The sequence below is a fragment of the Callithrix jacchus genome, chromosome 6 (genome assembly GCF_049354715.1).
Source record: "Callithrix jacchus isolate 240 chromosome 6, calJac240_pri, whole genome shotgun sequence".
Classification (NCBI taxonomy): domain Eukaryota; kingdom Metazoa; phylum Chordata; class Mammalia; order Primates; family Cebidae; genus Callithrix; species Callithrix jacchus.
The window spans coordinates 81203964-81226185 of NC_133507.1; the positions used below are offsets into that span (position 1 = coordinate 81203964).

Below are 22222 nucleotides of genomic sequence, written 5' to 3' on the forward strand. Positions count from 1 at the left end.
CAAAGAGCATGACCACAGGTTTAGAGGCAGAGAATAGGAGAAGAATGATTTCGTGAAATGGATATGTATTCGAAGGAAGTGTATTCGAAGGTAAATAGGGTGTGATAGGAAAATGGAATTACCCAGGGAGGATTCAGAAAGTCAGGAGTTGGGTTTGCATCTTTCAAGCAATGAGACTCTTTCGCAAAGGAGACTGCCAGGATCAATGCAGAGTTTAAGGAAGTTGATATGGTGTTCTGTGCTAGACAGATTCAAGAGATGGAAGGTGGGAGGCAGAGTCTAGGTTTCTGGAATCCAGCAGGGAGTGGTTGGGGGCCTGATGTAGTTCTGAAATATCAAGGGGGGTATGCCTGGCAGAATTCATCACAGATGCATTTGTCGTCTGATGTCACTGAACAACAGCAAAGCTGAAAATTCTGGCTACAAGGAACAGGGGATGATTGGTGTTTACAAACTTAACATGGATTTTAGGTTGGTTCACTTACAACCTGTAAGATGCCCTGTCTCCAAGACTCAGGATTAACAAAGGTAAAATTACCTGCATTTTCAGCCTCTGTTTAATATGACTTCCTGAACTCAGCCAGCCTGTTATTAGGCTGGAATGGAGGGGGCCTCACAGCCCTGTTGGAGTTCCAACAGATGAAGAGGATTTGAGTGGGGCGGGGGGTAGATATTCTGGGTCCCTCACCCCCATTTAAATGAGAATAGATTTGATTTTATAAAATTCCTTCTTTTAGGATCTTTCACAAAATTTTATTTGGGTAAAGGCTTCCATAGCTTAACACATCTGAAAAGCCAACAATCCTTCCAGCCCTAGCCATAGACAGATTCAGAAGCAGGACCAGAGAGGTGGAGGGTCTGGTCCCAGGTCACAGAGCAGGTGAGGCCCACTGAGGGGCCTTTTTAAAGTATATTAAACTAGGCAACTGAGGACTCCAAGAACAAAAGTCAATTCGTGTATTTTGAAGCCCCAGGGCCAGGATTCTTTCCAGGCCCTTTCTGTGCCTGTGGCAGAGCTGGTTCCCAGATGCCCTACACAGGTAGCACACACAGCCAGGATCGAGGATCAGGATGCAGCTCCAAGCCACAGGCAACCAGGCTGGGCCTCAGATTTCGAGAAGTGAGACCAGGAGCCTGTTTCCGGGTTAAGCCTCCTGCCCACAAATTAAGCTTAGGATGCTTCCAATAGGAAAGAGGGTCTAGTTAACACTTCCTCTGACTCATTCATAGTTCAACACTTGCTGATTTCTTTTCTTCCTCACTTTAGTTTTCTCTGGGGGGGCTAAGACTAAGGCCAAAACAAAAGTCCACCTCCACCTCCACCACCACCCACAAAAACCACCTTAAGAAATGGGCTGTTGTGCCCTGGGGAAGATAAAGAAGTGCTGTACGTTTGGAATTCTCAGTTACCAAAGAATTATGACCGAGAAGCAGGGAATCGTTAAATCCAGCTGGTTTCACTTGTATAACAGCATATAACATTATAGCGGCTCCTGCACTGCCCGCTGAATCAGCAAGTTTAAGGAGAAAAAAACCTAGCAGAGCCCCTAGTTAATCTGTCTTTTTGTATTCCAATCCTAAAAAAGCATTCCCCACACCTTTTCACACAAGGCATACCATCCCCTTAACAATGTTTATCGAGACAGACAAAGTGTCTTTGCAGACGCTAGAACATTTCTCTTCTTTGACAGCAAATACTGATTAAATCTTCCGCGAGAAGTTAGGCAAACCGAAACCCAGTTTCTTGCTGGTTACGAAGGGACAGACTTTCCATTTCTGATAGTTCCTTTCCTTTTCTTACTGTCAGGAAAAATAGATAAAACTGATCAAATTTTGTAGAAAATGTCTCCTGAAGATATGGCTGTTTATGTTTTAACCTAGGTTGAATGATTTCCTACTGCTTTTCTGAATTATCTAATCTAACTGAAAGAATTCCCAAACCAACTATGCTTCCTATTACTAATTTAGAAAAACCACGGAGAATGTAGATGATACACAAACCGTCAGTGCCAGGTGAGCATTCCACTGGCAGGGCGGCACGTCACCCTTTCAGGATGAAGAATACTGAGGGGACTGTGACTTTGCTTTCAGTGACATTAGTGGCAAGAGACTGTAAGTTATGAATTAGCAGGTCTCTGTGTGCCGATTAACTCCTGGATATTCTGAATGCCTGGTTGAAAAAATAATAAATCAAAATGACCTTTCAGGTACTCACCAACACTGCTAACAGAAACATCCCAGTTAGAAATCTGGGTGGGAAAACACGTTTGTGGCATATATGCTGATCTGAGCAATAGAGTCTGTCTTTTTAATCGCCCCTGTTAGGAATATAAAACCTCCCTAAAATAAGTCACACAGCTTTCTATACATCACCAACATATAAGCTCCAGATTTTATCATTGTTACCGGCACTGTCAGCTAGTTGCTAAGAGTTATCGAGATGGGTAGACTTGGTTTGAGGGTTAAAACATTGTGTATGCTGTCTCGGAAAATTATCTGCAGAACTGCAGAGCTTTCTAATTCATGCTGAAGACCCATTATTATGCCAGGAGAAATTGAGGCTTTCAGGTCCCCAGCCTGATAACTCAATACACAAGCCTCCCTTCGGGTTCTTCCTGAAGGACCAGCATTTAAGCATAACTGTGTGAGGTGGGAGAAGGCCAGCCGACACAGACTCATCTCCTGCCTGCAGCTAGTTGGTGATTCTGAAGTCACTGTGTACAGCTGGGACTTTCTTTCCGCACTCCCAAACTTGGGAATCTACAAATTGGCTGATAAAGGAAAAATAAGTAATCTCCTGACCACGGTAGTAGACAGAAATGAAAACTGATAGATATATACTTTTATTCTTGAGCTCAATTTTAAAAAGCAATCTCCATCCCACCAAGCTCTAAAGAGCTGCCTCTCATTCCATCAGGGAAGGTGAAGAGCATGTTTGTGCAGACCTGGCCTGGCCTCTGACAGATTTATTGACAAGACCCACTGGCTACAGTAAGTACAGGGGGGCATCATTTGTTGAGAAAGAGAAGAATATATACCACTGACAGGTTTCCAGGAGCTCATAAAACAGCCGTTAGGCTTAGAAGATCATGTCTACAATGTATTAGTATCATGAAGAAAGCATTAAAGGCATTTCTCAATTTTAACAGAAAACAAAATTTCAAAAGCAAGGTGAGTTAGCTGCCAGTGTCTGAAGTTGATGGAGACTCAGAGTCCCTCGACTTTGACAGGCTCTGCTCTGCAAACAGGGAGTATGCTTTGCAGTCTCAGTCATTGTGTTATTGTGTTGTTTGTTGCCGGCTAAAAGGACAGAATGTTCGGGTAGCACTGTTGAGTCTCATGGGGGTGGGGGGAGTAAAGTGATAGGAAACTGACTTTTAGTTAACTTTTCATTGACCTCTAGATCACAGTGGTGGACAGGATGTTGTCATTATAAGACTTTAAAATAGGTTTCTAAAAGATGAAAAATAAATATTAAAGCCCCGACATTACTGGATGGCGATAGAGGAAAGAACAATGGACCACTATCTCTATGCTGATTCCACATAGGAAAGTCGTGCTGGAAGCCTAATTGCTTATTGGCCTGAGTATTTAAACCTCTGGCCCCTAATGAAACACAAGTTACTCTTAAGGCTTAGTGTATTTTAGACTTAATTGGAGTCAAGGTTATTTTTCTCAATTTAAGAACTATTAGGAACTGTTTAACTTGAAAAAATACTTCTTGGAGTCTCAATTTTCTCATCTATAAATCAGGACAGTAATACTTAAATTTCAGGGATAGAGTACAGAGTAAATTATTTTAAAAATATAGTGAAAGCTAAATTAATTATAGAGTATGTTTTACAATGCCTAGCATATACTAAGTGCCCAGTAAACATTACCTTGCTTCCAGTTCTGTTCACTTTCTAGTAGGAAAAAAAAAACAACTCTTGCAGAAGGATACAATGCCAGGTTGTATAAGATGAAGTTTGAGCTTTCTTGTTCAGGTGGCAGATTTAGTTGAACCACCATCAGTCCTATAAACAGGCTCTGCACATTGCCTGCTAAAGCTGCTCATTGCAGGGAATGGATAATGAAGCACTCGGCAGGAATGAGATTTGCTCACACAGCATTAGCCAATACTCCAATCCCTTGCAGATCCCATAGCAAAGCATCCTGCTGTTGACTCCCAAAATGTTGGGCCTCTAAGCCAAAAATCAATATATGAGTTGTTTCATTACCCCTGGTCATTTACATCCATTTTCTTTACAAAAAGCATTGCTACTGGCTGCCAAAGAAACAAGGTGAAGGGGAGTAAGAGGCAGGAGAAAATAGCCAAATGGGAGCAGAACAAAGATAATCAAATAAACATTCAAGACGCTAAAAACATAATCACAGCCAGCTCTGTGAGTTACCACCTTAGCCACATGGCTACATATTTGATGGAAAGAAAATCCAACAATGGGAAAATAAAAGCATTTCCTCACCAAATGAGTAGCTTAAAATGCAGTTGGAGAAGAATGGCATTGGGGTGTTCCAGGCTGACCCTCTCCATGCAATGTTAATCAAATTTACTCAGTTCACATGCTTGGGGGCCATTTTTCTAACCACAGATGCTGCCAATTCCACCTGCAATCTAAAAACCCAGGCTGTGCATTTGAGTACTCAGTTTGTCACAATAATAACTGAAACATCATTCTTCATGCTCTGCAGGATGCAAACACAGCTGAATTGATCCATTGAAATCTTCAAAGACAATTCAACTGAGGATGAAAGCAGGTAAGACATTTCAAAGAGAAGATGTTTGGATGGTGGGTGTGTGTACAGGGAGAGGCACTTTTTGGTAGAGTTATTACTGGTTTAAGCATGGGTGCTACTCTAATTTTAAAGTTTGTCAGGTATGTATTCTATATGGCTGCACAAGACATCTTTTAGAATCAAATCTACTGCCTTCTGTAGAGTCTTTGGGGTGCTACCATGCTAGCGTATAGATGGCCGTCAGGCAGGTCTTGTCAACTGCCTGCAGTCATCTGTTTAGCCTGAACAGCAGACATAGTTTGGAAGTCTGTGAATCAAATGGTTGAAGAAAGGGCAAGAAAGTCATTAGATAACATGACCAAGTGCAAACCACAGGTCAGGGGTTAGGAGGTCATGGGGGCAGGCAGAGAGGTCTGTGCAGGGAGGTCTGGAGTCTAGCTCCAGGCAGCTTATCAATGGCAACTTTATTCCTTTCTTTCAATACCCTGACACACTTTCTGAAACTAATGATCCTTATTCTGTAAGGCCCAGCTCAAATTTTATTTCCTTTGTCCTGAGCTCAGCAGGTGGTTATCTGTTCTCTTGGACATACCTGTACTAGGTGTTATTTATTCTCTTATGTTTATAAAACCCCATCTTTATTATACAAGTAACAAACACACACAATTGTGTGCATACACACACAAACAGTCACATATCGCATAATGATGTTTCAGTCAAGGATGAACAGCATATACAACAGTGGTCCTATAAGATGCTAATGGAGCTGAAAACTTCCTATCCCCTATTGGCTTTGTAATCATACTCACCTGTTTGTGGTGATGCTGCTGTAAACAAACTTCCTGTGCCTCTTGTCAGATAAAACTACAGCACAATTATGTACAGGACGAATACTCGATAATAAATACATTACTGGTTTATGTATTTACTTACTTTTTATGTGTTTAATACTTTATTATTTTAGAGTATACTTTTTTTATTCGTTTCAAAAAGTTAACTGTAAACAGCCTCAGGCAGGACCTTCAGGAGGTATCCAGAAGAAGGTATTGTTACCAGAGATGTCAGCTCCATGCTTGTTACTGCCCCCGAAGACTTTCCAGTGGGACATGATGCAGAGGTGGAAGACAGTGATATTGATAATCCTGACCCTGAGTAAGCCTAAGCTAATATGTGTGTTTGTGTCTTAGTTTTTAAGACAAAAGTTTAAAAAGTATAAAAATAAAAATAAAAATTTTAAAAATAGAAAAATGGTGGATAAAATAGGGTATAAAGAAAAAATATTGTCGTGTATCTGAAAAATGTGTTTTAAGGTAAATGTTATTACTTAAGAGTTAAAAAGTTAAAAAATTTCAGTTTATACAGTAAGAGTTACAGTAAACTAAAATTAATTTTTATCAAAAAGAAAAAAATATTTTTAATAAATTTAATGTAGCCCAAGTATCATGTTTTTAAAGTCTACAGTAATGTCCTGGGCCTTCACATTCACTCACCACTTACCCACTCACCCACCCACTCGCTCACTCACTCACCCACAGAGTGAGTGAAGTTGCAGAGCAACTTCTAGTCCTGCAAGTTCTATTCATGGTAAATGCCCTATAAATGCAGACCACTTCTTTTTTTTTTTTTTTCTTTTGAGATGGAGTTTCGCTCTTGTTACCCAGGCTGGAGTGCAATGGCGTGATCTCGGCTCACCGCAACCTCCGCCTCCTGGGTTCAGGCAATTCTCCTGCCTCAGCCTCCTGAGTAGCTGGGATTACAGGCATGCGCCACTGTGCCCAGCTAATTTTTTGTATTTTTAGTAGAGACGGGGTTTCACCATGTTGACCAGGATGGTCTCGATCTCTTGACCTCGTGTTCCACCCGCCTTGGCCTCCCAAAGTGCTGGGATTACAGGTGTGAGCCACCGCACCCGGCAAATGCAGACCACTTCTTATCTCTTATACAGTATTTTTATTGTACTTATTCTATATTTAGATATATTTGGATGCCCAAATACTTCCCACTGTGTTACAACTCCCTGCAGTATTCAGTATAGTCATATGCTGCATAGATTTGTAGCCTAGGAGGAAAAGACTATACCATATAGCATGGTATATAGTAGGCTATACCATTTAGGTTTAGTAAGTGCATTCTATGATGTTTGCACAACGATGAAATTCCTTAACAATGCATTTCTCGGAACATATCCTTGTCATTAAGTAACACCTGACTACATACACACACATACACACAGAGAGGGAGATGAAAGAGATTATGCACAGAGTATTATAATTATATATCTCTTACATTCACTAGACTATAAACTTAATGCTTTTATTTCCAAATCTTATTTTAGGTTCAGTGGCACATGTTCAGAATGTGCAGGTTTGTTACACAGGCAAACATGTGCCATGGCGGTTTGCTGCACAGATTGTCCCATCACTCAGGTAGTAAGCCCAGTATCCATTAGCTATTCTTTCTGATTCTCTCCCTTCTCCCACTCCCCACCCTCAGACAAGAATCCAGCAACACATCAAAAAGCTAATCTACCACAATCAAATAGGCTTCATCCCTAGGGTGCAAGGTTGGTATGACATACACAAATCAATTAATGTGATTCATGACATAAACAGAACTAAACACACAAAAAAAACACACGATTATCTCAATAGATGCAGAAAGGGCCTTTGATAAAATTTAACATCCTTCATGTTAAAAACTCCCAAAACTGGACTCCTTCCTGACACATTACACTAAAATTAACTCCAGATGGATTAAAGACTTAAACATAAGACCTAACACCATAAAAACCCTAGAAGAAAATCTAGGCAAAACCACTCCGGACATAGGTGTAGGCAAGGACTTCATGACCAAAACACCAAAAGCATTGGCAACAAAAGCCAAAATAGACAAATGGGACCTAATCAAACTCCTCAGCTTCTGTACAGCAAAAGAAACAGTCATTAGAGTGAATTGGCAGTTTACCCATCTGACAAAGGGCTGATATCCAGAATTTATAAAGAGCTAAAACAGATTTACAAGAAAAAAACAAGCCCATTCAAAAGTGGGCAAAGGATATGAACAGACACTTTACAAAAGAAGACATACATGAGGCCAACAAACATATGAAAAAATGCTCATCATCACTGGTCATTAGAGAAATGCAAATCAAAACTACATTGAGATACCATCTCACGCCAGTTAGAATGGTGATCATTAAAAAATCTGGAGACAACAGATGCTAGAGAGGATGTGAATAAATAGGAACACTTTTACCCTGCTGGTGGGAGTGTAAATTCGTTCAACCATTGTGGAAGACAGTGTGGAGATTCCTCAAGGACCTAGAAATAGAAATTCCATTTGACCCAGCAATCCCATCACTGGGTATATATCCAAAGGATTATAAATCGTTCTACTATAAGGACACATGCACACGAATGTTCATTGCAGCACTGTTTACAATAGCAAAGACCTGGAATCAACCCAAATGCCCATCGATGATAGACTGGACAGGGAAAATGTGGCACATATACACCATGGAATATTATGCAGCCATCGAAAAAGATGAGTTTGTGTCCTTTGTAAGGACATGGATGAATCGGAGAACATCATTCTCAGCAAACTGATACAAGAACAGAAAATGAAATACCGCATGTTCTCACTCATAGGCGGGTGTTGAACAATGAGAACACATGGAAACAGGGAGGGGAGCACTACACACTGGGGTCTGTTTGGGAGAATAGGGGAGGGACAGCAGGGGGTGGGAAGTTGGGGAGAGATAGCATGGGGAGAAATGGTGAAGGGGAAGAAGGCAGCAAATCACACTGCCACATGTACCTATGCAACAATCTTGCACGTTCTTCACATGTACCCCAAAACATAAAATGTAATAAAAAAAAAAAAAAAAGAAAGCCTCTTTCTCTTATGTTTTCCTCTGCTACCTAGGTAAGCTGTAACTGGACCAGGAGTCAGGAGACCTGATTTTTGGCACAAGTCATAACTCCATAGCTATGTGATATGACCTTAACAAAATGACAGAAAATCTGTGTGCCCAAGATTACCTGTTTGTAAATGGTTGTATTCATCTGTTCAGGCTGCTATAACAAAATAGTATAGTCTGGGTGGATTATGCCCAACAAAAATGTATTTCTTACAGTTTTGGGGGCTGGAAAGCCCAAGGTTGAGGTGCCAATTGATTCAGAGTCTGGTGAAGGCCCACTTCCAGGTTCATAGACCACTGTCTTCTGACCAGAAGAAATTGTAGAAGGGTTGAGGGACTAATTATAAGTGAAAAAAAAACCTCTCAATAAACTAGGTATTAAAGAACCATTCCTCAAAATAATAAAGGCCACAAATGACAAACCCACAGCCAATATCATACTGAATGGGCAAAAGTTAAAAGCATTCTCCTTGAAAACTAGCACAAGTCAAGGATGTTCTCTCTCACCACTCTTATTCAACATAGTATTGGAATTTTTGTCCAGGGCAATCAGGCAAGAGAAAGAAATAAAGAGTATTCAAATAGGAAGAGAGGAAGTCAAACTATCTTTGTTGGCAGATGACATGATCCTTTTACTAGAAAACACCATCATCTCAGCCCAAAAGCTTCTTAAGCTGATAAGCAACTTCAGCAAAGTCTCAGGATGCAAAATCAACGTGCAAAAATTACAAGCATTCCTTTACACCAAGCTGAGAGCCAAATCATGAATGAACTCCCATTCACAATTGCCACAAAAGGAATAAAATGCCTAGAAATACAGCTAATAAGGGAAATAAAGGACCTCTTCAAGGAGAACTACAAACCACTGCTCAAAGAAATCAGAAATGACACAAACAAATGGAAAAACATTCCATGCTCATGGATAGGAAGCATCAATATCATGAAAATGGTCACACTGCCCAAAGCAATTTGTAGATTCAATGCTATTCCCACTAAATTACCATTGACATTCTTCACAGAATTAGACTACAAACTTTTTGAAAGCAGGAACCACATCTTGTAAACTGAGTACTAACACAACATTGAACATTCATAAATGAACAATTCTCTGAATTAATAAATAAATGTGCAGATTAACATGCAGATAAGTAGAAGGTTTGTAAGCAAGTAGAAAAAAGAAGGAAGTGATTAGTTAGGTTTAGGATGTGTATCATAACATGAAGTTGAGCCAAACAAATCTCCCTTCTTTTGTGACATGGTTACAGGATATTAAATCAGTAGAATTCCATATACAACCTAGATTTTGGCAAAGCAATACATAGAATATTCTATCTTTAGGGAAATGATAGCAAATTATGAGCTGCCAAATAATGTCTTTTAAATAAATGAGTCTCAATCCTAAATGTACTAATAGTATTCTGAAGAACTCTGTCATTTATTGTATTTAACATTTGTATCAACTATCTGAATGAAGAGAAGATGACTTTTTAATCAAATTTACTGATAGCACAAAGCCAGGAATGGCAGCTACTACATTTCAAGCAGAATAAAGATGCAAAAAAAGGCTTGACAGACTAAAGCATCAAGCCGAAATCAACAAGATGTTAAATATAAAGTTATGTTTCAAATAATCAACAACACAGGCAAAGAATAACCAAGACCTTGCGACATAGCAATTTGTCTATATGAATTTTAAGTAATTACAAACACCATGTCTTTTTAAAAAAATACAGTAATAGTGCTGCTGCTTAAACTAATGCACAACTGAACCTCATCCTAATCAAACCAAATTCTTCTTCACAATTGTATTAGTCAGGGTTTTCCAGAGAAATTGAACCAACAGAATATATATATATATTCTATTAAAAGATAACTGGCTCAAGCAGTCAGGCAGAGAGAGGTAATTCAATCCTCCTCTGCCTTTTCATTCTGTTCAGGCCCTTAATGGATTGGACAGCACTCACCCACATAGAGGAAGAGGGCCATCTACCAATTAAAGTTTAGCTCATCTCTTCTAGAAACATTCTCACAGACACACCCAGAAATAATGTTTTACTAGTTATCCGAGCATCCCAGACCATCACGATGAGTGTGATCTTCTTTGGAATATTACATCCAATTCTGATTAGGACATCGACAGAACAGATGTCCTGGTTGTACCACTGAACAAGGCACAAGCACATGCTGCATCAACTCTGACCTGAAATCACCTCTCCAAGAAGAGCTTTGTCCTTACAAATCCATGCATATAGTCGGGTAAGTTTTGGAGCCCATGATGACTGGTCTAAAGGAGGAGATTCTGCTACTGACACCTTAATGTAAGGAGGCTGATATGGTTTGGCTGTGTCCCCACCCAAATTTCATCTTTAATTATAGTTCCTATAATCTTCACATGTCATGGGAGGGACCCAGTAGAAGGTAATTGAATCATGGGGTGGCTACTCCCATGATGCTATTCTTGTGATAGTGAGTTAATTCTCACAAGGTCTGATGATTTTATTAGGGGATTCTCCCCCGTTTTGCTCATTCTTCTCCTGCTTGCCGCCATGTGAAGGAGATGTCTGCATCCCCTTCCACCATAATTGTAAGTTTCCTGAGGCCTTTCCCACCATGGTGAACTGTGAGTCAATTAAACTTCTTTCCTTAGTAAATTACCCAGTCTCAATATATCTTTATTAGCAGCGTGAGAATAAGCTAATACAGAGGGATACATAAAATAAGGCAGAAATGAGCCAAAAAGGCAGAGGGTAGAAACCAGGGGCCTGGGAGCCATAAAGCTGGGTGCTCAGATTGAGGACATGCAATTCAGGATGAAGGGGAATCACAATGCCATGGGCTCTCACACAGATCATTGTTTTTTATTGTAGATCCTGGGAAAGAAACCACAAAGCAAATTTCAGTACTAGAGTGTTTTTTTCCCTAAACCAACACAACCACATCTTCAACAGCAATACTGCCAATGTTCTTATATCTTTAAATAGTGGAGAAGAGTATTGAAAAATAATTTTCTTATTGAAAATCTTTCCCTGCAATCCATATGTTATTGTAAACATGTGGCCTTTCTTGAGTCTTCCTTTCCATATACCCCTTTCCTCTCCACCCATGACATTCACAGATACAAACTAACAACTAGAAAATAGGCTGAGGATATATGATAAAAAAAAAAAAAAAAAGACTTCAAAAAAAAGCTCTCACATAAGGAATGACAAAAACAGAATTCCTATCTTTGAGTAATAAAAATTGAAAGGGAAGGGGAATTTTATCAACCCAGAAAGTGATGAAATAAAGAGAACAACATCAAGTCTACCCAAAAAGTAATAAAATATTTTATTTGTTTTTTGATTGTGAAAAAGAAAATAAATCATTAAAATGACTGTCAGAATGCCTCAAGGAGAAGGGCATGGAATAGGACGTGGCTATAAATGTTGTGGAGAGTAATAAAAGAGTTGGTGTTGTTTCCTTAGCATTTGCCTGGGCTCAGCCTTCCCATTTCAACACAGGAATTGCAGGCAATGGTAAAGTCAACTCGCTCCCGGGCACACATTATTGCCTTTCCATTCAGGCCTTATCGGAGAGGCCCAGAGTGGCTGCTCCCACCTGCAACCTGGTCCTAGCTCACACTGACCCTACAGGACATGCTGCCAAACAGCCAGGGTTTCAGGATCACCATTTGTTTTATTTTCACAGCTACTAATTATTCATATATGCCTGCTTATAAAACATTTATTTTTCTTAGTTCTAAGGATTCAAGATGAAGAAGACAAGCTTCCTGCCCCAAGGAGCTCTGTCTAAAGTCTAAAGGGCCTTGGATTAATTCTGATGTTGTTTAATAATGTATTTCAAGTGCCCAAAGACAGAAAAAGGCGACAGAATAGCTGTTACAATAGTGACTGTTGGTTTTATTTAAACCTAGGAAGGATTAGGTTAAGAATTTGTAAAAAAAAAAAAAAAAAAAACAGGCAGGATTTTCTATTAACCCACAAACTTACATTCAGCATTTTGCCTTGAGTATTTTCTTTTGATTTTCTACATGCCAGGTTCTCCCATGAACCACGATGTTTCAAAATACAGCTCCTACTCAAAGCTATGTGTCTCTAGATCTGTAATGAATACAAATGTTAAGACTTCTGAAATAAACTGAACCTTAAAATGAACTGAACACACATGCCTATCATGTTGATTTCCATAACTACCCATACATTCAAATTTAATCCAGGACAATCCAATTTGGGAGACATTTGTTTCCCAAATCAGGCACAACAGGACCTAAGAATAGCACAGAGAACAGTGAAGTGATAGAAGACAGATGGTATTTGTAAAATGGAAATGACTCCAGCTGCCTTTCAATAGCCCTCATCTATGATGGCACATGTCAAGTGTGAACGCCCTCTCAGCACTGTCACAAGAACAAGGCCTGAAAGAAGATTTACTAAAATCCCCACTGAATACTGAGTGGTTAACATGCAACATGACTATGAAATTACAGGCAAGAGGTACAGGCAAATCGCCATCCATTTTCATAGCTGTATCTTTGCCCTTGGGATCAACCAGACTAGCTGTAGAGTCTGGTCACTCATATAATCATTCTGTACTGACCAATAAGAGGGCCACTTTTGGCAATACCAACCAATACAATTTCTCGAATAGAGACATGGCTGAAGAAGACCTGGGCCTATGAAATATCTTTCCGGAAGGAGCCACAGCTTCTGTGTCCAAGGCACATTTATATAATTCATATTACTAATCAGAATCCTTGGCCCTAGACTCCCATTGCCTGGAGATTCTTATTCAGTGGAAACTAAAATGCACCAGCTTAGATGACTCAGGGGGAGTGGTAATGATGGGATGAGTAATCGTTCTCTTGAAGTTAGGATAAGAACAGTTGTTCATTACCTGACGGGACAGGTTTCTCAGGCTGGCAGGGAACAGAACAAATAAATCAATGTTGCTTTCCTCCCTAACATCTTAAAACCCTGTATTTAAAGTCTGCATTTCAGCTCACAACTCAAGGAAAGCAATCCCCAAAACTATCCATTTGGCCTCTGGTGATAACAGGGATCGACTGAAGATAGGTGAAAAACGGAAGAGAAGAGATTTGTAACTTTAGTTTCAGGAGAGAAATCCTATAGGAACTGGTTGTCTCTCTTAGGTCACTCGCTTGGTTATTTTAGGGACCCCTTTTATACAACTAATGCAGTGTCTTTTTGAAGCAAGCCAGATGCACATGTTGACAAGGAACAGTAAAACCCTCTAACGTGTTTAGGGTTAGGTCAAGTCCAGTTTAAAGACTTGACCATTGAGAACCTTATTCCCTTCAGTCATGCTCCAATCAGACTTCCAGAGTAACAGTTCTTCCTGTTTGGTCAACCAGGACTACCAATGCCTGCCAGCTTTGCTTTTTTAGTAAGTTTGTTGATTAACATGAGTTTGTCTTTGGCTTTTGCTAACACTGCCAATTTTGGGGAATCAGTGGTGCCCAGGAGAAGGACATGAGTGTGATGTGTACATTGAAAGTGGACAAGTGAGAGACAGCTGGGTCTGTCACCTAGACCCCCAAGAGTGGGTCCATGAATGAATTAGGGATTCTCATTTCCTAATTAATCTGAGTCTTCTTACCATTTCCGTATTGCATTGCTCTAATTTATCCTTTTGGAGGGCATATGTTAAAATATAGTTTAATTACAAATGAAGTACTATTAACAAACCTATAGAAAATACACTGATTTCATAGAGGACAAGTAACTGTCTACATAATTGTTGCCCATTAGAGTTCTGTTAGATTATACCTAAATAGGTTCATACCATGTGTGATTCGGGCAACAATCTGTTTGGGTGCCTGCTAAGGCTCCAAAGTAAACTTAAAAAGGTTTGACCACACACTTGATCAAGGCATACCTGAGGCATAACGCAAAAGAGAAGCTGGACCCCTACAATCAGAGTGTGTGCTGCAGGTTCCATTATTGTCCAAATACAGTCATTCGTCATCTACGTGGTGGCACCACACTGGTGGTTACACGATCTGCCATCCAGGAATAACAATCTTTACCCTTTTTGTTCTAGCAAGGACCTACACTCAGAGAATAGACATGGGGAAACACAGCTAACAGACAGAACTCAATATTCACAGTTTAAATATGGAAATGATCATGGTGAGAACAGGCAAATTGTGCATGGACTTGTCATGTTTAGACACAGAAGAGGTTTTCATCTCCATTTTAGAAAGACTTCCTGAGGATGAAATTTCAAGGGAAGCTTCAGGTTAAATTTGAAATACAATACTTTGGTTGGATTGCTGATAACAAGCTTTAAAGAAGGTGCCACTGAGGATTATGAGAACGTTGCTAAAGTGGCTGCTACTGTGGACAGGAACCTGACCAATACATCTGCAAATGAGTAAATATGCCTTTGACCATTCAAAGCACCATCCCTAGCTTGTCTTCCTCGCCAAGAACCAGCCTAGAGCAAGGTTCTTGTTTTCTTTTGGCTTACTGAAAATTCTGCCTCCCTCGTTTAGTTCAAGTGACTCTCCTGCCTCAGTCTCCTGAGTAGCTGAGACTACAGGCAAATACCCCTGTGCCTGGTTGATTTTTGTATTTTTGGAGAGATGGCGTTTCGCCACATTTGCCACACTGGTCTCAAACTCCTGACCTCACGTGACCCATCTACCTAGGTCTCCCAAAGATTACAGGCATGAGCCACCACACCTGGCCCAAAGTTTTTTAAAACAAACAAACTAACTAAACCTCCTTCTATGTTTATTATTGTTAAGCAATCATCTTCATTGCAAGAAAAAAATCAAAAGGAGGGGCTTCCACAAACTGTCAAGTATTGTCTTTCCTGCAACACTGGTCATAAAACCAACAAGAAAGGGGAACAAATTAAACCCAGAAATCCCAGGGTGAGTCAAAATTGCAGTGATTTAAAGGAATTGCCACATCTGAAACATTCTTTCTGGGGATAAGGTGAATAAAACCTCCCTTTCAGGAAGCAGGACGACTTACTCATGCACACAAGGACCCTGTGGTGAACCACAATTTTCTGAGCCCACTAAATCATGCCTGCTTCCCCACTGTCCCAGATGACCCAGCTGTCTCTCCCTATACCCCGCCACACGCATACCACACTCACATCCTTCTCCTGGGCACCACTAGTCCCCCAAAATAGGCAATGTTAGCAAAGCCAAACTCATGTTGATCAACCAGACCTCCTAAAAAGCAAAGCTGCAGGCTTTGGTAGTCCAGATTGACCAAGCAGGAGGAAGCAGAAAGGATACTGGTATGTTTGCCAGATACATCATAGAAAGCAATTAAGTTTATGGCAGGGAAAAAAACAGCTCCAAAGCCCTCTGAAACAAAAGATGCTTCCTGCCTGTAGTCTGTTCTGGGCCATTCTGTCATAATGGCAGGCTGAGCTATTCAGTGGCAGCGGCCAACAGTAAAACACTGTTTGGAGAGAGAACCAGCCCAATCTCGGCTGCAGAGACCTGCCTGTCAGGTTTTCATTTCTATGCTAGGAGGATAAACTGTCCCAGCTGGTTTGAATAACAAAAGAGGAAAATGAGCATCCACAAAAAAAAAAAATATTTAATGCAGAAGAGGATTATAAACTCTTCAAGATTAGTTGAAGGAAAAGGTTATGAAGTTAACAGAGTTTCCACTGGTACGGGAAAATATCCCTAGGATGTCATGGTTGACAAGCAAGAAAGTTGTCCTTCTGAGAAGTTCTTGATGTGGGAAGGTGAGCAATGATGGAAGGGGCTGGGCAATCTGCAGCCTGGGTCTCCCTAGTCCCCATCCCATGATATTTCCTCTCTGGTGGGGCCGTACATGTCCAGATTGCCCTTTTTCTGGCTCAGAGTCTAGCTGGAGTTCATATTAGGGTGAACATGCAGTTCTCATGAATGCTGAGTTGTAGCAAACACTCTCAATAGCAATGGAACAGACATCGATGCCAATCTGAGACCACATAAGATGATGAGAATGTCAGAAGGAGGCCAGTTGTAGAGTCAAGAGAAGGATGGGATTTAAGGGAGAGAGAAGATGCTAGGCAGCCAGAGTGACTTCCCTTAAGCCATAGATTGACAGTCTCTCCCTCACTCCAGAGCTAAATGGAGAGTGAGGTAGGACCATCCTGAGACACAAGTCTAGTCCTGTCTACTAAATGTGTCCATGCCCCTCAAACAGAAAGGGTCCCTAATTTATAGCTGAGAAAACTGAATCACAGAGAGATTAAGTAACTTCTTATTGCAACTCACGTTGGTACTGTGAGCTACTTTATTCATGGCTGAAAGGATGACCTCAAAAATGTCAGGAAATTTTGTCATTTTTCTTAGATAAACCACCTGTTCTACCTGGACACTGGACTGAACTAAGTTCAACAAACACTGGATTTAAAAGGCTATCAACCCACCCTTTGCTTGGATGGTCCTCAAACAAAAAGCTAAATAAACACAACATTCTTTCCTCTGGGGCTCTTTCTGATTACTTGAAGCCTAAAAACAAGAGGCTATCTGAAAGGTTATAGAAGGCATTATTAAATATCCTCATTCTTCAAATGCCTGCCATCAAAGAGAAGAATAAGAACCCTCTGCCCCCACCCCTACCCCCAGGAAATACAACTGGGCTCAGGAGAATTACTCTGTGTTCCATAAGATCATGAGTGTCTTTATTACATCTAATTAGGGTATCCTACAATGTGACAGAACCATTTTTGGTCACTTGAATGTACCTAGGAAGGCCTAGAAACCATCTCTAAATAGCCAATCCCCCTGTCTCTAGGAAAACCACACAGTCCAAGAGAGAACTCTGCTAAGAGTCACAAAGATTTAATTTCCATTAACTCAAGAAGCATTAGGGTTAACATGTAGACTGTGAAGCCTGACCTCCTGGGGTGGAAATCCCACTTACCTGCTATACGACTTCAAGGGGAGTTATTTAACCTCTCTGTGTCTCAGTTTTCTCACCTATAAATTGGGGATAAAAATAATACCTAATCATAAGATCTTGTCATGACCAAATGAGTTATGATATGTAAAGGATTTCAAATAGTGCTGGACATACAGTAAAAACAGTATTAGTGTCTGCTTGTGTTGTTATTAACTTTATTACATTCTTAGGTACATTACCAAAGACCTCTGCTTTCCAGACTTCTCTCAGATGGGCTGACAAGACTATCCCTTTTCCAGGATTTTTCAAAGACAAAATAAAATAATTTTAAAATAATTTTAGATTGCTTTTATATCAAAGTTAAAAGCCTGCAATAAATGTAAAATGGCTATGAATTCTTTGCAGCTACTCTGAGTTAGAGGTGGAGTCTATTTCCAATCCCCTCCCACTGAATCTAGGCTGACTCTAAAACTTCCTTTGACCAACAGAATGTGGCAGAAGAGAGGCTATGTGATTTCCGAGTTTAGGCTTCAAGCTTATAGCTTTTGCTCTTATCCTGTTGCCAGAAAGTTCTGTCACGTGGAGGAGGTTGAGCTAGCCTATTGAGAGGGGAGATCATATGGCAGAGATGAGTCATCCCAGCTGAGATGCCCTAGATCACCTAGCTCCCAGGTAACAGCTGAGTGCAGGGTATGAGTGACCCCAGGTGAAACTAACAAAAGAACCACCCAGCTGAGGCCAAATGGCAATGTTAGCAAGAGTGCCCAAATTGCTGACCCACAGAATCATAAGCAAATAAAACAGTTGTTGTTTTAAGCCACTATGTTTGAGGTAGTTTGTTATGCAATAGTTAACTGATACAAGGCCCTACACAAATGATGCTTTATTATGAATAGCATTTCAAACACACACACATAAAACCAAGCCACTTGGTTATTTGCCAGCAGGTTTACCAACCATCATGTGGTGCTTCCAAGCTCTCATCTCACCGGTGCACCTAGGGCCAGTGAGGCAGCACATTCACTTGGAAAAAGCTAAGACAAATTAGTGATCAGATTTGGAAAGATGGAGGCAAGCTTTCTGCACCAAGGCAGGGTGCCAAGTTAGATTCTTGTAGAGGGATATCATGGGAATGCAGGATTTTGTTTGTTCCTTTTGGTCTACAATACAATACAAAGACAGAAATGCATGAATTTGGCTTCCTTGGAAGCAGTGTTACTCCAGAACACTTGAATATTGCACAACAGTGTGGGGAGACACCTTCATGGCATGAGCCAACCAATTCAAGGTCAGCATCACTAGGGGAGAATCAAGGGAGCCAGTCAGAACCAATCATGTTATTTCCATGGTCCAGATCTGTGGCTCCAAGAATGCAGGAAGCTCTGAATGCCTCCATTTTATTCTGCTGGTCAAAGCAAGTGAAGGACTTCAGAATATGCCACTCTAAAACATACTGTATTCGTATGACTATTTTGAGCTGAAGGCATTTGAAAAACAGCAAATGCAGAGAGAGGCTTTCTCTGGGCTCCCTTTATCTGCCTAAAGACAGACAGATGCTCCAAAAGGAACTTGGTTGTCATCAATTCTCTCCACAGAAGCTTCATCAACCAGGGGAGATTAACTCTTATCACAGGTAAGGACACTGGAACACACACCCCACCCAGACAAACTCTGTCACAAACTACTGTGTATCTCCCATTTACTCTTCTGACGGCCCATTCATCTTTCGAAAAAATCATTTACTCTCCCCTTAGTTGCCTATATCCCTCCTCCCCTGTCTCCTGAGGAGAGTATATGAGCTCCAAAATCTGACTATGTCTTTGGATATTCACTTTTTTCCTTATGCCCTTATGCACGGAATAAATTTGCATACCTCTTCTCCTGTTAATCTGCCTGTTGTCAGTTTATTTCCTAGACCCAGCTGTTGACCCCACAGGTTAGAGTGAAAGTCTTCCCTTCCCATCACAAGAGAATGATTACATTCTAAGCTGTGATTTTACTGTGACCTAAACCAAAGGTTATTTCACTCTAGGACACAGGGGAAAAAATAGCAAGCTCCATAAATCAGTGTTCCCACCCCTGTAACATGAGGGAAGAACTGATACTCAACTTTATAGGGAAATTGCTCTGAAATATGCTATGAAAGGCTCTAGAAGCTTAAGTCCCCGTTTGTTATAAACAAAACTACATTTAAATGAAAACGATCTTACTCAATTATTTGGTAAGCTGAACAGCCATGGTGCTAAAGGTTCTTACACAAGCCCAGTAGCCTTTGTCTGTGCATTACTTGCTTGTTCCTGTTTGTTGAGCTCATTCTTTGTAGTATCTATTTTGTGGATATGTCAGCATGGAGGAAAAAGTTGTTGAGGGTGCAGAAGCGGAAATGGCAAGAATTAAATAAAAGTAAGACACTTCTTCTAAGAGCTTACCGGTCTGTCTTGAAAAACAAAATTCCCTGCTTAAAGCATCTCAGAGTAACTCCACTGATCCCAACCAAAATTGCTGAATCTACTGAAAGTGATCAGGTTATGAATCAAGAGAGTTCAGAAAACTCCTGACTGTGTGGAATTACAGAGTTGATGAGATGTTCACAGATGAAGATGCCATAAAATAAAGTAACTAACCCAAGAACTTGCAGCTGGACTTGGGCTCCAGGCACACAGGACCCCTGCCCCACCCCACAGAGACCCCTCTCAAGATACAAGGTATTTACAATGTCAAGGGATGCAGGCACCCCATAATTCCAACTCAGTTGCTCAGAAAGCTATCAAATAAGGCGGGGGGTGGGGCAGAAACTCTGCACTTACCATGTAGGAGCAAGTCAAGATTATAACTTCTTGTTGAGTAGACTTAAAGTTCTCTAACCACACACATTTAATAGAGTACTCGGCAGCCATTAAAATAGGCAAAAACACAAGAAATGACTTATATTTAAAGTTCAAAACTTAAGTCTATAGAGACTATATGAAAAAACTATATAGAAAGGGGAAAACAGCAGCAAAATACACTATAACATGTTCGTAACGACAACTGGCACCTTTTAAAATTGGGTGATTTTTACTCTTAATTCTTTATGCTGTTCTCCATAGGCCAAATATGCTTTAATGATCTTGAACTACTTAAATGCTCTTGAATTTTTTGACTACTTTTGTGCAGAAGAGATAGAATGTCAACAGCAGGTAATGGTCAGGGGCAAAAGGCAATGTGAGCAGGGGTGAGTGTGAACATCGAGTAAAGCACAACCATGTGGGACTGGCCCCATTTTGTGCTGTTCAGTGGGTTACATCTCAGTTCTGCCACTTTTTGGCTTGATTGTCTAACTTTGGGCAACTTATCTAGTCTCTTAGGTAAGCGTCAGTTTCAACTGTAAAAGGTGGATATTAATAGACCCTTCCTCACAGGAATGCTGTGCAGAGTGAGAGACAGAATCCATACAAAATGCTTAGTATCTGTTAGAGGGTAAGAAAGCACAAACGTTAACTGTAGTGATGGTGGTGATAGAGAGGTTAATACTAGAGTTACATTTTATCAACATGGTGATGCTGATCATCCTGACACTGTTTAACGCTGTTACTAACAAAGAATTACATTTCCTTGCTTTGGAAAATGACCCAATGTTCCCATATGTCTTAAGACTAGACCGTCATTCCCCTGATCTTTGTGTCTTTTGGGTTTCTTACTAGCAGACTCTCAAGTTGAAGTTACAGCTCACACACCACCCAATACGCCCCGGGGAAAAGAGTGATGATAATATACAAATTTCTGCTTGATGTCTGGGCCTTATTAGGGTCATAAAATGTTAACCATTTAGAAAGGCATCTTAGTAGATAGTTTACAGAATTCTGCTTTGTACTTGAAACATATAATTAACATTAACAAACACAGGCGCTAATAATTCAATCTTCTCTTTAGGCAAGAAACATAACATAAACATGGCCCTGGCCAAATCAGCTCAGAATCTCAGATAATTTGCTTTGCATGTTTCCTCCCTCTCTTCCACTGATCAGATGCAAAGTGGGAGGTCTGTCTGCAAGGCAGAAGGCCTCTGGGCTGGTACAAGATAGTCTTGATAGTCAAGAAGACTACTCAGACGACCACGACCAGTCCCGGAAGCCTCACACAGGTATTCCTTGGCATTTGCTGCCTACCCTCAGAAAAACCAGATCTCTGATTTAATGTCTTCACCTGGAAAAATGGAGTCAGGCCTGACACACTAACCTGGTCAACCTGTGCAATAAGCACCATACCTAAAATCAAAAGGCAAAATGCATCAGAGAAAAGGCAATCATCAGTTGAGCACATAATCTTCAATGTACCCACAGCCATCTATGCTGTCTCTCTTCTTTGTTGGGGCAAGACTCTCGTCCTGTTTTGGATCAGTAAATATTTTCTAAGGCTTAACATGTAAAGGTCCTATAATTAAAAATGCTCAGTAATTAGTACACACACATTCTAGGTGTATTCAGCAACGTATTTTACTTACTGCAGACACTTTTGAACATTGCTCCACACCCCCGACATACTTCCTATCCACCACTGAGAAGGTTACTCTGAGGAAGTTCCGTTTCAATTGATCAAATTAGCTTCTGTGGTAAGCAGAGAAGTCTTTGATCTACTAACCATTCGTTGAACATGGGGACTCCCCTCTTTGGTTCACCAGAAATGTAACTTAAGCTCAAGC

At 40.5% G+C, this 22222-nt stretch overlaps 1 protein-coding gene across 20 annotated transcripts in view; it reads right to left on the reverse strand.

The window, feature by feature from the left end:
• The window catches only part of LYPD6B (LY6/PLAUR domain containing 6B), a 202184-nt gene that overhangs the window by 43202 nt on the left and 136760 nt on the right, over positions 1 to 22222 (reverse strand). The gene's annotated exons all lie outside the window — the stretch shown is intronic.